General features: G+C 38.1%; 1 non-coding gene across 1 annotated transcript; it reads left to right on the forward strand.

Moving 5' to 3' along the window:
- Positions 1-4320: 4320 nt before the first annotated feature.
- On the forward strand, positions 4321-4427 carry LOC128286232 (small nucleolar RNA R71). Its single transcript, XR_008276776.1, has one exon. It is a non-coding gene; the product is annotated as a small nucleolar RNA R71 (small nucleolar RNA).
- The last annotated feature ends 2979 nt before the right edge of the window (positions 4428-7406 follow it).

Genomic DNA, 7406 nt, shown 5'->3' on the forward strand with positions numbered 1-7406 from the left:
TGTTTTAAGGACAATAAATGAAGCACTCAATATTCAATAATGGAAAGTTATTACCATAGGCTTGCATGAAAATCAAATCTCCACCACTTTAATTTTAAGATGATATATCAATCAAAAGGTCTTTAGAGGGTTGTAATGAGGCTTGGTTAGGGGGTGTGGTCATAAGCTGAAAGAAAGGGTTAGAATCAAGATTGAATTGAAAAGTTGCCTAACTAGAAAAAGAGTTAATTTTCACTTGCGTACAATAGAGCTTCTCTCAGAATATGAAATTACAGATATGCATACATAGTTGTGTTGTTTTTTTTTTAAAGAACAAGTTAAATAAAAAAGAGAAACATAGCTAAGAAACTTTTCCAACTTAGATCTCGACAAAAATAGAGATCAAATTAACTTGGAAGATTTCAACAATAATGGGTTAATGGTTAATATTAAGGGTAATACAAGGAATGGCTCGTTAGGCTCAAGGGGGTTTACTAGGGGTTAATCGTGGAGGTAGGCTTTTCATGGCATGAGTGGGTTAATCCTAAGTGCCTTAATCATTTTGACATATCAAATCAAATGGTGTGGTCTCGACATGCATAATCAATCAAGTTCTAGAATAACAGTTCAATACAGACGCACTCAAAGCAATAATAAAAGTGAGCATGAAAGGATGAATAGATGCTCAAAAGGCTCAAAAATCTCACAAAAATTATGGCTTTTTGATGTTTAGACTCGTGAATTCTAATTCAAAGTAATATCTAGACTTGGGGAAACAACCGATAATTTTAATTTCTTAAAAATCAACTTATCATGCTTGATTCTCTAATGTCTTAAAGTTTAAATAATCAATGCATAAATCCCTATGTTTTAATTCAAGATATATCAATTAAAATCATAAATCAATTAAAATTTATCCTAAATATGATATGAGAGCTTTTCAAGAGAACAAGACAATCATTAATATATACCCCCCACACTTAAGATATACATTGCCCTCAATGTACAAAGATAGTTATTAGAGAATAAAAATAAGATAGGGAGAGAAGTGAAACTTCCTGTATGATGAATTTATCAAATTTAGAGTTTTAGAGAGTGATCGATTTGAGAGTGGAGGAGAATACTTCGGCGGTCGTAAAGGTTCATTAGGCCATAAGTCCTGCACCAAAAGAATATTATATCTAGTGGTAGCTATGGTCGTGGTCGAACAGGACATGGCAGTCGTGGAGAACCTTCCCCGGTAGAGTTGTAGTTCCTATGTGATGATGAGCTTAGGAGCTCTATATAACTGTGATAACATCAGGAACTTTTTAGGAGATATTAGGAAGTATAAGGATTCGAAAAGAAATTACTGAGATAAAGAATAAAAATAAAATTCTACAATCTAATAAAAATAATAGAGATAGTTTCAATAATAAGTAAAAACAGAAAATAATAAATAAATATTTCTAAACATCTTCATCGTTGGATGGTTTGTGAGGCGGGACTGGCGATGAGATGGGAAGGTGCTGACAACTCTGCTGTAGAATAGCATCAATGTTGTCAAATTGTTGAAAACACTGAAGCTTGAATCGGATGAGGTGCTCAGAGATGTTAGCATATGAAGCTGCCACATGAACTGGACGAGAGGGTAGTGGTGGCTGAGAATAGGGATCAGGGAGTGAAGAAGGGGAGATTTCGGTTAGGGCTTTTGAAAGGAAGAAGAAAATGAATAGTGATTTGCTTATATAGGGGAGGGCCACACGGCCTAGGGCCACGCCCGTGTGCTTTGAGTGTGAGCCCGTGTGTTTCAAATTTTGCAATTTTAGGTCGAGTTTGGCTATTCTCCCACGCCCGTGTGTCTTGGGCATGTGTGGTACACGGCCATATCGCACAGCTGTGCCTAGCGTTGCTCGCTTCTCCCCCGCTCATGTTAAGGTACCACGCCCGTGTATTGTTGTACACGGCTGAATGGCACGGGCGTGTCGCACACCCATGTTGAAGAAACAGAATCGAGCCTTGTCCCTGGCATGCCCGTGGGTTTTCATTCCCACGCCCGTGTGTTCCTATCAAGTTCACCCACGGCCATATCGCACGGCCGTGGAGATTTATCGCACCCCGTATTTTGGGGAAATCATGTCCTACTTCAACACGGCCGTATCGCACGACTGAGTCTTTTTCCCTGTTTGGCCATGATTTTAGGTACGCCCGTGTGCCTGGCCGTATGTGCTGAAAAACTTTGCAATTCAAAGATTAAGTTAATTGATTCAAAGTGTGAGAAAATAAAAATAAAAATAAAGAAATCAAAATATGTTAGTGCTCGGGTTGCCTCACAAGAAGCGCTTATTTATAGTCTAAGCTCGACTTACCTCTCTGTTGAATAGTCAGGGTGGTTCGAGGAGTTCATACTCTTCATTCCTATTGTCAATTTTAAAATAAGGTTTTAAAAGGGTGTTGTTTACCTTAAAAGTACCAAACTTGGGATGACTCACCTCCACTGTACTGAATGGAAAAATGCTAAGTCCCGTAAGAGGGATTTCCTCATTTGGTGTGGTAGTAACAATATGAGGATCAACGACATCTAGTAAGACTTTATCGCCAACCTTAAGTTGATTAGGAGAGGTATCGGGCTTGTTTCTGCGTAGTTTTGGTTTATCATGTGTTCTCAGTTTGTGTTCTTGCCATTCGTCTAGCTCCTCTATCCGTAGTCTTCGTTCTTCATGGACGTCTTTGTTCTCTTCATGATAGTAGCGCACTATCTCTGTTGTCTTTGTTCGAGGGAGTTCCTGCAAGGATGATTGAATATTAGTTTTATCATCGATAGTTTTTATAGCAGTATCTTGAGTCTTAGGGGTTTTGACTAAGTCGCGTGCTTGAAGTGTTACTGTGTCGTCACCTGCACGAAGTGTTAGCTCTCTTGTGCCTACATTAATAATGGTTTTCGCAGTTTCTAAAAATGGTAGTCCTAAAATTAGAGGTACCTCGTTATCCTCATCCATATCTAAGACAACGAAGTCTACTGGGTAAATAAATTTATCAATTTTAACGAGAACGTCTTCAATAATACCCTTAGGAAATCTAACTGTTTTGTTAGCCAATTGTATGCTCATCTTAGTCTGTTTGGGTTTACCTAGACCTAGTCGTTTAAACATTTTATATGGCATAATATTTATACTTGCCCCTAGATCAGCTAAAGCATTATTCACAGATAGACTACCAATTAAACAAGGAATTGTAAAACTCCCTGGATCTTTCAATTTGTTAGGTAGCTCATTCTATAGAATAGCTGAGCAGACTATATTGAGTTCCACACGTAATGTAGTGTCTAATTTCCTTTTATTGCTCAGAAGTTCCTTTAAGAATTTTGTTGAGTTGGGCATCTATGAAAGAACTTCAATAAAGGGTAAGTTAATATGTAATTTCTTTAAGAGTTTGACGAACTTACCGAATTGTTCTTCTTTTCTGTCTTTCGTCATCGCTTTAGGATATGGCACACGAGGTTCATGAGTTGTACTTACCTGTTTGGGATCATTATTGTTTACCTTTTCTCGTCCTTTGTTCATCATGTTGTCTTGCTGTATTTCTGGCTCAGGTGAAATGAATCCTTCCTTATCTTGAGTGCTAATTGCATTGAGGTGTTCCCTCAGATTAGGTTCAGTATTACTTGGTAGGCTACCTTATGGTCATTCGGAGATTAGTTTGGATAGCTGGCCTATCTGAGTTTTGAGTCCTTGGATCGATGCTTGTTGATTCTTAAGTGCTGTCTCGGTATTTTGGAAACGGGTTTCTAACACCGAGATGAATTTAGAAAGCATCTCTTCAAGGTTTGGTTTTTTCTCCTGTTGATAAAGTGGCTGTTGAAAACCTTGAGGATTTTGTGGCTTTTGATTTCCTTGACCCTCCCAGGAAAAATTTGGGTGGTTCCTCCAACCTGCATTATAAGTATTACTGTATGGGTTATTTTGAGATCTAAAGTTATTATTACCCATATAGTTGACTTGTTCCTCTTCGGTTGTGGGATTGAAGGATTGATATTCTGTATGCACACCTCCTCCGCTTGAGTCACACCTCATTACAGGATGTACCTGCATAGAACCAAGAAAACTATCAATCTTTTTATTGAGAAGTTCTACCTGATTTGAGAGCATGGTGACTGAATCAATGTTATAGACGCCGACTGTTTTTGTTGGCTTTGTCCTCATAACTTGCCACTGATAGTTGTTCAGTGACATCTCCTCTATGAATTCATAGGCATCTTCCGGTGTTTTATTGTTGATGGTTCCACCAGCAGTTGGGTCAATCATTTGTCTTGTCGAGGGATTCACACCACTGTAGAACGTTTGAACTTGCAGCCAAAGCGGCAACCCATAGTGAGGGCACCTTCTCAGTAAGTCCTTGTATCTCTCCCATGCATCGTAAAGTGTTTCTAAATCCATCTGCACAAAAGAAGAGATATCATTACGCAATTTAGCCGTTTTAGCCGGCGAAAAATATTTTAGTAAAAACTTCTTGGTCATTTATTCCCAAGTAGTGATAGACCTTCGTGGTACCGAGTTCAACCACTGTTTAGCTTTTTTTCTCAGTGAAAAGGGAAGTAACTGAAGACAAATGACATCATCAGAAATGCCATTGATTTTGAATGTATCGCAAAATTCAAGAAAATTTGCCAAGTGCGTGTTGGGATCCTCATCTTGCAAACCATCAAACTGCTGTATCATCTGAATTGTGTTAGGTTTTAGTTTGAAATTATTCGCAGCAATAGCAGGTCTAACTATACTAGACTCAATTCCTGTTAAAGAAGGTTTAGCATAATCATACATAGTACGAGGAGCAGGATTTTGATTAGCTGCAATTGCAGAAGGCAACTGATCGCCTGGGTTTTCAACCATCTCGTCGATTGGAGTTTGAGTATCGTTTTCTCGCTCATTCTCCATGTAGAGTAAACTATGTCTTATTTCTCTTTAATTTTTGTGAATTGTACGATCGATTTCTTCGTCAAAGAGTAATGGTCCTGACGGGTTTCTTTTAGTCATAAACTATAAAAACCTGCCAAGAGAGAGAAAAAGTAAATTAATAAATAATAAAATAAAATTGCAAGAAAAATAAATGGTTAAAGTAATAAAAATTTAGTGTTCCTAATATTTCAGTTCCCCGGTAACGGTGCCAAAAACTTGATCGCGTGATTCGTAACATGTAATAAATATTTATAATGAAGATCAAACCTATACTAACTATTATCATGACGAAAAGGCAAGCGCACCTATCGAACAATAGTATAGTAATGGCAAGACCGGGATATCGTACCCAAGGGAACCAAAAGTACTAGTAATGACTATCTTTTTATTATCTAGCCTAAGAATAAAAGGGTTTGTTTTAATTAACTAATTATTTAAACTAAGAATGCATAGGGAAAAGAATTGGGGAATTGCTTTTGGGAAAATCGATTGGCTTGAGACAATACCTAAGGAAAAGTCCACCTAGACTGTACTTGTTATTCTGGCTCCGAATCAGACGATTTATTCATTCAACTTGTTCCGTAGATATCCCTAAGTTATGTTATTATCCCTATTCAAGACTAATAACGTCTAATCCCTAGATTGAATAACCGAGACTTTTCTCTAATTAACACTCTTGGGTTGCATTAACTCGATCTATGGATCCCCTTATTAGGTTTCACCCTAATCCGGCAAAATCTTGTCACCCTATTTCTAGACACGCAATCAACTTCGCTTAATTATGGCAAATGTACTCTTAGATAGGGTCTATTCCTCCTCTGAATAAGAGCGTGTCTTGAATTAGTATCCTGAGATATCAAAGCAAGAATTAAGAACACATAATTAAGAACAAGTTAAATATTTATCATACGATTCAGAAAATAATAACAAGATTCGTCTTAGGTTTCATTCCCCTTAAGTATTTAGGGGATTTAGTTCATAACTAAATAAGAAAACATCTTAGAAGAATAAAGAATACAAAACATAAAGAAAACCCAAAACTCCTGAAGGGGAATTGAGGAGAGATCTTCAGTCTTGATGATGAATCCGGCTTCTGAGATGGATCAATTGGCTTCCTTGGGGTAATTCCTTACCCCTCTTCTCCGTCTCCCTTTTTCTCCTCCTCTAGTGCGTATTTATAGGCTTTGGAATGCCTAAAAACCCTCCAAAGTGGCGTTTTCCGGATTGGACTTAACTTGGGCTCAGCAGGGACACGCCCGTGTGACACGCCCGTGTGACACAGCCGTGTGACGTGATTGCCAGGCTGTGTTTGATCCGTTAAATTGCACACGGCCGTGTGGGTCAATGGCCAGGCCATGTGAATCATGAAAGCCTTAGTCGACACCCTCGAAAGACACAGGCGTGTGAGCTTCCCATGTGGCGAGGCTTAGGCCGTGTCATCTTCTCAATTTGGTCCGTTTTGTCCCTTTTTGGCTTGTTTTTGGCTCCTTTTGACTCTTGATTCTCTCTTGAGTACAAAACATGAAATTAAAGCATTAGGAGCATCAAATTCACCAATTCTAATAAGAAATCATCTATAAAATGCATTAAACATTGGGTAAAAATATGTATAATTTACGGTTTATCAATGTGCATATTGAATGATGTATGAGAATGAATACTTTATACTGATAAATGTAAGCTATATGTTGTGTATTGATCAGTAATACCTTGTAACCCTATTCTAGCAGCGGATAGGGTTAAGGGTGCTACATGTCATATTATCCCAATTATAACAAATTAGCATTTAATATATATAATTGTCGTGTCCTGAATTTGGGCCTAGAAGTATTAGGTTTTGAGCAGGGGGACAGTTAGGAGGCTGTTCATAAATATTTAGTTGTGTAAGAAAGTGGCACAAATGAGTGTTTGCCTCAGTGGTTAAGTGTTCTGGAAGTGTTTGAGAAGTCTTGGGTTCAAGCCTTGGCTTGCGAAAGGGTTTTATTTTTAAAAGAATAAACACTGTCTCTAAGTAGTAGGCTTTTAAATAAATATGAGTATTTTGCGACATAAAGAGCCTACCAGTCTAGGGGGTAAGTGGCGTGTTACCTATGCTTGAGGTCTGAAGTTCGAATCCTGGTGGTCGCAGGGGATTGTTTATTTTACTGCTGTGCCGTGGAAGTATTGTGGGTTGACTGAAACACTAAAGTGGTTGAGGGGAGTTAAAATTATATAGTTGAGTGGAGTTTGAATTGGTGATTGAGGAGATATTAATGGATGGATTTTAGGAGAGAATTAAGGGACGAAAATGTGGGATTTGAAATTTGGGAGAGTTAGTGCCGAATTGGGAAGTTAGCTACTCAAAGAATTCGATTTTGCTGTGCAAAATCACTTTCATTTTCTGTCACTCTTTTGGTACTTTTTCTCTTTGAGGCCAACTTTTGCATTTAGGGGACCTATTGTTGACAAGGGATCATTCGGTTCTTTTCTTTTTTGGTCTATTATGAAGTTGCT

Source organism: Gossypium arboreum, chromosome 12 (assembly GCF_025698485.1).
Source record: "Gossypium arboreum isolate Shixiya-1 chromosome 12, ASM2569848v2, whole genome shotgun sequence".
Taxonomy (NCBI): domain Eukaryota; kingdom Viridiplantae; phylum Streptophyta; class Magnoliopsida; order Malvales; family Malvaceae; genus Gossypium; species Gossypium arboreum.